Below are 10,615 nucleotides of genomic sequence, written 5' to 3' on the forward strand. Positions count from 1 at the left end.
TCAGAAATAGAATCCAAATGTCTTTTCTCTTAGTTTCATGGGCTTGCTTATTGCTACACTCATAGATGAAATAAGATAGCATTTGTAGCATCAGGCCTGGAATATTGATCTTTTCCTTACTTCCTTACCTCTGAATTTCTCCATAAGCCATCACGCAAAAATGCAAACAACAACAACAACACAACCCCCCCCCCAAAAAAAAAGAACCCTGACTACATGGAGTTGTCTCCATGTAAGGCCATGGGGACCTTTCCTGCAATTGTTGAACAGATTTACTTATACAAAAGTGAAACTTAAATTAAGCTCTTGGTCTTTTCAGTCATCTGGCCCTATGGGAGTTGGGAGAGTTCTCAGAAAGGGGATATGGCAGCATTTGCCCTCCTTGCAATTGCTAAGTGTGATTGACTCTGGAAGATCACCAATAATGATAGAAAACTTTTGTCACAGCAAGTACTTGTTTATGAACATTTCACTGTATGTACTGTATTGAGTTTGCATAATTGGCGCATTTCAGATTTATTCACTGAACAGGCTAATTCAACAGACAAGTTGTCATTAAATTTTGCTAGTGGGAGGCATACAAGATTTGTATGCTTTTAATAGCTGTAATTCTTCCTCAGCTTTCACTTTAAAGGACGTTATTTCATGTACTAGACATATTTACAGTATATCAACTAACTGGCCTCTGTACTTCATAGCATAAAACCTGCAAATATTCTGAATCTTCTTAACTCTTGATTCCCCAATGCTGTATATTTCATGGGACAAATATTGTTTAGCATTTTTGTTATGTATTTGTTGTGACTCATATATCTTGTTTAGAAAAGTTGGATGCCAGTAATCACTCAATGGATATTGAATAATGATGATAATGAAGTATTAGTTTGATTAATAGTATAAATATGAGACCTAAGAGACAAAGCACAGAATGCAAATGGCAGTCAAATTAGAAATCCATCCAAAGTGTGTTCCTGACATTGCTGCAGAGTTACAAAATTATACTAACTGGATTTCCTACAAAGGTTTTGTTATTTAATGTCAAATATGCTTATGCTATTAGATAGAAATACTTTCATTCTGTGTTTGAATCTGTGATACTTCCCATAGCAGTTATGTAAGAGAAGTCCTTTCTCCCACCCAGTTCTCAGCAAAGGATCTTGTCTGTGATTTTACTAAGAAAATCGAGATTTATCTGTCATGAGCTCTCTTTTCCTCCTACTTCAAAATTCATTCACATCAACCAAAATTCCTTTCTCATTTAATCTGAACTCTGAGAAAGAGGGGCTCCTTCTTCTAAACAAAGAACAGCCCCTCTTAGAAACAAAAGATTCATATTGCTGATCTTATTTTTATGTCAAAATCTATTTTGGGATATCCTACCACCCTAACCTGCAAACATACATACTAATTGAAATATGTCCTCCTTGATAAGGAAGAAAACATTTAAGCAAAACTAATTTAGTAACCATATTTCACAGTCTAATCAATCCTGAAAGGAAAGAGATGTTGTCTCATGTCTTTACTAAGGCAAAGTTTAGTCTCTGCCATTACTCAGCATTTTATTTCACTATGCTTCTTATATTTTACTAGATACATTTACAGTATGCATTTTTGTATCATATATGTGTATTATTTTCCTAGTTCTCCTTTAATTTATATTACTTCCTAAATTTTTCTAACTTCCTAAGATCACTGCCATGAAACTAGAAGGGATGTTAGAAGACATCTAGTTTAACCCACTCATTTTATTGAAGGTCACATGGGTAGTGAGCACCAGGACACTTGCTAAGAGCTTCCTCTTCTTTTATCTAACCTCATATTGCCCAGAAGCTTTCTGCCTTTATTGCTACCTTTACCTCTTTCTCACATGATGAGATGGAATTTCTACTTGCCAAGGCAAACACCTTCACATGAATAAATGATCCAATTCTATTCCTTCTTCTCCAGCATATTGCCCCTTCTATTATTCCAACTCTCACTTCTCTTCAATCTTTCCCTGTCCACTAGATTCTTCTCTATCGTCTAGAAACATGTTCATCTACCTCACGTTCTTAAAAACAAAACAAAAATAATTCCTTACTTTTATTTGCTTACCCCATTAGCTATCATATTGTATCTTTCCTCCCTTTTGTACAAAACTCCTTGAGAAGACTATCCTATGATAGGTGCTTCTACTTTCTTTCCCTCTCATAATCTTCTTAACATACCAAGTCTGGTTTCCAATGATATTCAACTGAAAGTGTTCTCTCCATAGTTAACTTTGATGTTTCAATTGATGAATTTAATGGCCTTTTCTCAATCCTCATCTTGCTTGAACTCATTGCAACCTTTACCACTTTTCCATCACCCTCTTCTCCTTGATTCTCTCTCTCTCTCTCTCTCTCTCTCTCTCTCTCTCTCTCTCTCTCTCTCTCTCTCTCTCTCATTTCTCAATCCAGGTTTCCTTCCCTGCTCTCTAGAGGCTCCTCTTCAGGATAATTTGTTCTATTTTTATGAGAGGTCATGACAGCTAAATATGTTTGATGCACAGGGCTCAGTCTTTGGCTTTCTTCTCTTCTCTGTCTGATATATTTGGTGAGAGCACCAATTCTCATGGACTTAGTTATCATTTCTATGCTGATAATTATTTTCTACTTATCCAGTCCTAACCTCTCAGTTTATCTCCTTTTTCACATATTCAACTGCCTATTAGAAATTCTTCATTCTATGTCCTATAGATATACTAAACTCCAAAACTGGATGAATTATCACATCACCTTTCAAAACCCTATTCTCTCTCAAACTTTCCTATTAATGTTGAGAATATCGTCATACTTGCAAACAACCAGGCTTGTAGCTTACATGCCATTCTTAAATCTTAACTCTTTCTGACCCACCACATCAAATCTATTGCTCATTCTGGTTAATCTGACCTTTAGAAAATTTCTCATATACTCCTCTTTCTCTCCTCTGACACCTCCACCACCTTGATGTAGGCCTGTATCATCTCATGTTTAGACTATTACAATAAGCGGCTGACTCTTTTTCCTGCCACAGTTTTCTCCCTATTCAAGTTCATACTCCACTCAGCTCTCAAAGTAATCTTCCTAAAGTACAGGTTTGACAATTTCACCCCCCTCCACAACCCTTTAAATGCCATTGGCTCCCTATCACCTCCGGGATATTTTATAAAGTCATCTGTTTGGTATTCATTTTTTTTGTGGGGCAATGGGAGTTAAGTGACTTGCCCTGGATCACACAGCTGGTGTCAAGTGTGCGAGGCTGGACTTGAATTCAAGTCCTCCTGAATCCAGGACTGGTGCTTTTTCCACTATACCACCTAGCTGCCCAATCTGTTTGGTATGCAAATTCTGCTCTCCCCACCTTCCTAGTCTTCTTTCTTCTTAATTACCTCCATGTACTTTTTTTTTCTTTGCCTTTTTTTTTTTTGTGAGGAAGTTGGGGTTAAGTGACTTGTCCAGGGTCACACAGCTAGTAAGTGTCAAGTGTCTGAAGCTGGAATTGAACTCAGGTCCTCCTGACTCCAGGGCCAGTGCTCTATCCACTGCGCCACCTAGCTGCCCCTCCATGTACCTTTTATTGACCAAGCCATTTAACATTGGCTTCCTTGCTGCTCTTCTTACATACAAGAAGCTCTATCTCTCAACTCCATGCATTCTACCTGTCTGTCCCTCATTCCTGGAATTCTCTCTGTTCTCAGCTTAGTCTCCTGGCTTCCCTGGTTTCCTTCATGTCCCAGATAAAAATAGTATTCTGTAAGAAACCTTTTCTAATCCTATTTAATTCTAGTTCATTCCCTTTAAAATAATCTCCACATTATAGGGTATATATCTTGAATATACATAGTTGTTTACATCCTCTCTTCCTCATTAATTAGAATGTGAGCTCCTTGAGAGCAGGGGGAGTCTTTTGTTTGTCCATGTATACCCAGTGCTTAGTACAGTGTCTGCCATATAGTTGCAAATTAATGCATGCTTATTGACTGAGATCAAATTCTGTGCCAGGTCCAGTAATATCTGAATAAGGAAATGAGAGCTAGAAATAGAAGATTAGCCTTCAACATATTTTTAAATGATGAGAAACTACTTCTTGTGTTATCTGAAGTTTCTATAATGGTTACAAACAAATTTTAAGTGACTTTTTCTCAATTAAGAAGCTTTGGGTTTAAATCCTGTTTGCAATCTTGAGAAAATCATTTGACCTCTCATTTGGTCATTCAATAAACATTTATTATTAAATACCTTTTGAAAGGCAAAATACAAAACAGTTCTTATCCAAGGTACTTACATTTTACCTAGTGGATAGAGTATTTGAATAGATGAATAAATTGAAGAAAAAGAGTTTCATCATCTATAAATTAGGATAATAGTATGCATATTAGCTACTAGGTTGTTTTGAGGAGGGTGCTTTGCATAACTTAAAATGTTCCATACATGTGAGTTATTATAACAAAAAAGTCAGTAAATGCATCATTATAAAACAGAACAGCATCTGAAAATAGCAGGCTTCCAACAATATTTTTTTCTTTTAAATTAATTCTTAAATTTCCCAGAATCTACTGGGTTTCCTGACATCTATATTAAGAATTCTATCTGTCCTGGGGAGAGCCTGGGGCCATGGGATTTGGCCAGGAGCATATATCATAGTTTACAAAATGTAATGTTATGATGTGGCTGATGGACCAAGTTCAGTCATGACATCAGAACTTTGTAAGACAATCTCTGGCAAAGCTGGAAATTCAAAGGAATTTGTTCTTAAGTTACAAGAATCTGTATCATTTTCCAATGAAATTACTGAAAGATGGGGACCCAGAGTTCTTGAAAAGACTCTATATGAAAAGAAACTCCCTAACAACCTTGCCAGAAGACCATTGTTCAGAAGATCCTAAACCTTGTGGAATTGCACCTTTATTCAAATAACATAGTTGCTGCACCTGAAGCCATTGGTACCCTTGTAAAGCTCCAGTTTCTGGATCTGAGTGACAGTGCCTTGGAAATTGTCTGCCCAGATATTGGTAATTTAAGGTGCTTATATCACCTTTGATTAACTAATAGCCAATTAAATTCTTTTCTCCAGAGGCTGGATATTTCAAGGAGCTACAGACACTAGACATTCATACTAATTGTTTGCTAACTTTACCAGAAAGGCTTTATATATGCCTTTCTCTGCAGTATCTAACTGGACTGAAATCACTTATGGTTTCTACCTCACCATCTTTGCCACCTTCCTAGCCTCAATGAATTCTCTATGGATGGAAACAATCTTGAATTTTTGAAAGTAAGAATCAATGACATTTATTTCACTTAGGTTGATCTAGAGAACTACAATATGTGTATGTCAAAAACAAGATTCACCTGAAAGATGTGCCTTCTTATTTATATATTAAGGTCATCAGTTGCAGTGTCTGTGACTCTCCTATTCAGGTTTCAGAGGTGAAGCTGCTTTCATTCTCATTAGGGCAAATAACTGTTTTGCTCCCAGCAGAGGTTATGTCTGTAGAGACAGAAACAGACCATGTCCTTCTTCTGTAAGATTAGCCATTAAAAGTCTGTATAACACCTGCTACAAATTAATAAATATTTGAACTTCCTGTCTCCAGTATCATTATCCAAGAGTTTTCTGGTGCTGTTAGATTGGCCTCTGGGACACTGTCACCTTTGTAACAGCTAATGTTTACTATTGCTACCCAAAGTTCTTTCGCCTGAGAGAGACACCAATGGCAGGGCTGCACCAGGGGTAAGTACCCTAAAATGTACATTGAGATATCATCCTAACAGGGGTCACATGCAAGGGAAAATAGATATAGAATAAAAAAAATGTTCTTTATCTTATTTGAAAAAAAAAGATTCTATCACACATACAGTATTAATCATTAGCAGAATTCTTGTGGGAGTCAATTACATTTACATGGCCAAAATTTAATTTTCTGATTTATGTAGAATGAAGCAAAATAGGCTGGTCTTCTCACAAATGTTGGCTGTTTTCCATCTGAGGGAAAGGGGTTGGGAATGTATTCTACAGTTTTAGAGATAGAAGAGAATTAGAGATCAATTAGTTGAAATTTATAAATTTGTAGGTGGACAACCTGAGGATGAGAGAATGAAAATTCTGACTAAGTTCACAGAGTTAAGTGAAAAAGTTCATTCTATGAGTCACGTGCACTGATTCCCACACTAGTACCCTTTCTTTAAATACTACAGGGTTAAAATGCAGATGACTTTGGTATAGTATCCAGTATTTTATTTGGAGTTAGAGAATTGGGGTCCAAGTCCTGGTTCTGGTTTTTACTGACTAGTTTGACCTTGGTCACATCATTACTAGAAATATTTCTCAGCTTGTGAAATTTTATTTGAAGCCTCCAACAGGTGTATCTTATGCAGAATTATTTGAAAGCATTTTTGAATTCATGTTCTTCAAAATATAACAATACCCATGTTTCTATGAACAGGAAAAAATATCCTTATTGCCTGAAAACAGCAGGTTGTCTTCTCTAAGGAAATAAGCTTATGTCAAATGCCAGAGAAAACAAAACTTTTTCTGCCACATTGATGTCAATTATACTAAAATATTTCTTGCCGATGTATAGCATCTTGTTGTAAGAAAGAGGAACATAAAGTGTATGTATATGTGTATGTGTATATGTGTGTATATGTATATGTAATTTTGTACATATTTCTATTTATCAGTTTTTTCTCCGGATGCAGGTAACATCTTTCTTCATGTGTCCCTTTTGTGTATTTATAATAAATAGTCAAACTGACAAACTGACTTAGTCACTGAAAAGTTTTTTCTTAAAACAATATTGCTGTTACTGTGTAAAATATTCTCTTGGTTCTGCTCACTTTACTCTTCAACATTTTGTGCAATTCTTTCCACAGCTTTCTTATTTCTTATAGCACAGTACTATTGCATCACAACCATACACCTGTGAGAATCAGAGCGCTACCAACCTTCTGAAAATGATATTACAGGGATGCTCTGCCATGAGGAGAAAGCATGAGGTGACGTTTCTGGGGTGTCAAAGGTAGGACTGGCGACCGGGAAGTGATGGCTGCTGCCTGTGGGTCCTGTCAATTGGTGCTACGATGCAATTAGCTTGCAGCTGTGTGGGAGGATGGTCCTGTTTCTTGTTTCACAGGGGGCTTCTGGGAGAAGCTGTGGGGATGTGAGATCTTTCAGTTCTGGACTTGAGCTTGGGGTGAGGATAGAGACTCACTCTTATATAGCTAGATGTAGGTTGTCCCCTCCCCTTCACTAAATTCTAATACACTTTAATAAATACTTAAAAGCCTAAACACCTATGAAAGCTTCTAATTTAAGGCAACCACTCATTAGATTTTAGACTTCACAGCTAGAATTTCAGGGCTTACAGTTATGGCTGACCACACAGAGGAAAACTGAACTTTGATCTTCAGATCTCTTAGTTGGGTAAGGAATTTGCCCCATTTCCACATGTGGCTGTCTCTTTAAATTTTCAATTGGGTTTCTCTAACCAGCTAACTCCCTCAGTACCTCTTAAGTACCCTTTTTCTAATTTTAGCCTCCTATTTCCCAGTGTCTCTCCCTTTTATGTTTCACAACGGATCAGGGCCTCTGGAGTTTTAGCAGTCTCTGGGGTTTTAGTGTTTTAAGCTTCTTTTCCTGGTTATTCACCCAGGCCAGGATTGACCTAGTGTTTAAGCTTGGTCTTTTTTAATCTGAATGTTCTATTCCTATTTTTATTTTTATTCTTACTTTTCTTTGTGTTATAGTGAGGAAAATTTTGAATTACAAGAAGGGGAATGATAATACAACATACCACATAATTCAGGGTTACCCCTTGAGAAAACAATGGCAGCATGTGACTCTTTCATATAAGCTACTGATTCAGACAGGGATGAAAAAAGCAAGGCTTATCAAACTGTATTTTATGTGGCATAAAAAATAGTTTAGCTTACTGGAAAACAAATGGTTAGAGAATGGATATTTGACCACTTAACACTGAAAACTCTATAAATGATTCTATACTTTGAGTTCCCCAAAGATTTAACTTATTGGATCCTCTGGAATGTAGCAGGTAAGGAATTGACCAAAAAGGGGGAAAAAGAGGGGGAATCCGAGGCTGAACTTGAATGCAAGTCTGTCTCTCAGGCTGAAACATCAACCAAGGAAATAAAAAAGAAAAAAAGAGAAAATTCATGTATAGAGGAGACAGAGAGGATAAAAATCCTTCCCCTTCAAGAGATCCCCACCCATCATAAAAGGGGTATTGTAGTGAAGACCAGGTGCTTTATACCTTTTGACCCCAAAGATTTAAGTTTATGGAAACAAGAAATTCCTAAATTTGATAAGGATCCCACAGCAGTTATTAGCCAGTTTAGTGCAATTTTCAAGGGATATCAGCCCACTTGGCATGATGTTAATGATCTCATGGAAACAGTACTATCCCCAGGAGAAAGAGCAGCAGCAAACTCATTGGAAGCCATGAGTAAAGTTGATATTGAATTCTATAGGATATCTCCAGGATATAGCCGGTAGAAGACTCTGACTGGGACCTCAATATCCCTGGGCATTTTGATATGTTGAAGGGTGCAAGGGAACCATTGTTGAAGGCAATGGAATCCTGTGCTAGAAAGACTGATAACTGGCAAAAATTTATATATACAGTTCAGGGGCCTGATGAAAGACCTAGTAGATTCTATGACACGTTGTGTAAGCATGCCAGGCAATATGCTAGACTACACCCATTAGATACTATAGATGCCCATATTGTCTGTTCTCATTTTATGCACCAGTCCTTACCAGAAATAGAGAAATATTTTGAAAATTAGTGTACAGACTGGAATAGTTTGAGAACTGGCAGACTTAAAAAATAGTAGGGGCAGAGCCAAGATGGCGGAGAGGAATCAGCAAGCTGCCTGAGCTCTCCTTCTGTTACCTCATAAAGAACATTAAATCAAGCCTCTGGATGGATTCTGAAACTATAGAACCTGCAAAGAGACAGAGAGACACAGTATTCCAACCAGAGATAATTTAGAAGACTTCAGGAAAAGGTCGGTCTGACTCAGGCAAAAGGGAGGCCCAGCACAGGGCAGCAGCCCAGCGCCGAGTCAGCAGGAAGCTGTGGGCCACAGCCGAACAACTGAGGCCCCTGGAACCTGGCTCAAAATTCTGGTGGCCCAGTAGGACAGTGGCAAAACCTACCTGCACCAGCCAAGAGGGCAAGTTGCCAGCTGTAGGGCGACAAACAGGACAGGCATGACAAGACACAGTGACCTAGCATGCTCAGACAGGAAGTGCAGGGGGGCAAACTGCATTGTAAAGGCCTCAGAGTAAAAAGCCAGTCACAAAGCACCTATACCCCTGCACAAGAAGCCCAAAACAGAGACCCTGGCACCCCCAGAGCAGAACTCAACTTAAAAAATAAATAAATAATCTGCAATGATGAGTAAGAAGCAAAAAAGAGGCCTCTCCATTCAGAACTTCTGTATCAATAGGGAAGAAGAAAACACAAACTCAGATGAGGACAGTGCCCTCAAATTGCCTACATGTGAAGCCTTACAAGGGAAGGTGAATTGGTCACAAGAACAAAAAGCCTTCCTAGAGGAGCTCAAAAAGGATTTAAAAAATCAATTGAGAGAGGTAGAAGAAAAAATGGGGAGAGAAATTAAAGCAAAACAAGAAAACTATGAAAAAAAGAATCAGCAGTTTGGAAAATGAAGCACAAAGATTAACTGCAGAAAACAATTCCTTAAAAAATTCATCTGGCCAAATGGAAAAAAAAAAAGGTGCATAATTTCACTGAAGAAAACAATGCCTTAAAAAATTCATTTGGCCAAATGGAAACAAAGGTGCAAAATCTCACTGAAGAAAACAATGCCTTAAAAATTAAAATTGGACAGTTGGAAGATAGGGAATCCATGAGATACCAGGAATCAGTCAAGCAGAATCAAAAGAATGAAAAAATAGAAGAAAACGTGAAATACCTCATTGGAAAGACAACTGATCTGGAAAACAGATCCAGGAGAGACAATGTGAGAATCATTGGACTGCCTGAAAGCCATGAACATAAAAAGAATCTAGACACCATATTCCAGGAAATTATTAAGGAGAACTGCCTTGATATCATAGAATCAGAGGATAAAATCATCATTGAAAGAATCTACAGATCACCTCCTGAAAGAGACTCCAAAAGGAAAACTCCGAGGAATATTGTAGCCAAACTCCAGAATTATCAGGTGAAGGAGAAAATACTCCAAGCAGACAGAATGAAGCAATTTCAATATCATGGAGCAACAGTCAGGATTAATCAGGACCTGGCAGTTTCAACATTGAAGGACCGCCAGACTCGGAATATGATATTCCAGAAGGCAAAAGAGTTTGGATTGCAGCCAAGAATCTATTACCCAACAAAACTGAGCATTTTCCTTCAGGGGAAAAGATGGACATTCAAGGAAATTGGGGACGTTCAATTTTCCTGATGAAAAGACCAGAACTGAATAGAAAATTAGATCTCAACATACAAGTCTCAAGAGAAGTTTAAAAAGGTAAACAGAGGGGGAAAAGGTTACTCAATCAGGTTAAAATGTTTATATCCATACACAGGAAGATAATATTCATAACTCTTAAGAACTGT

General features: G+C 37.6%; 1 pseudogene; it reads left to right on the forward strand.

Annotated features, from left to right (window-relative positions):
- The first annotated feature begins 4,693 nt into the window (after positions 1-4,693).
- LOC122747787 lies at positions 4,694-8,517 on the forward strand (annotated as a pseudogene).
- Positions 8,518-10,615: the final 2,098 nt, after the last annotated feature.

Source organism: Dromiciops gliroides, chromosome 1 (assembly GCF_019393635.1).
Source record: "Dromiciops gliroides isolate mDroGli1 chromosome 1, mDroGli1.pri, whole genome shotgun sequence".
Classification (NCBI taxonomy): Eukaryota; Metazoa; Chordata; class Mammalia; order Microbiotheria; family Microbiotheriidae; genus Dromiciops; species Dromiciops gliroides.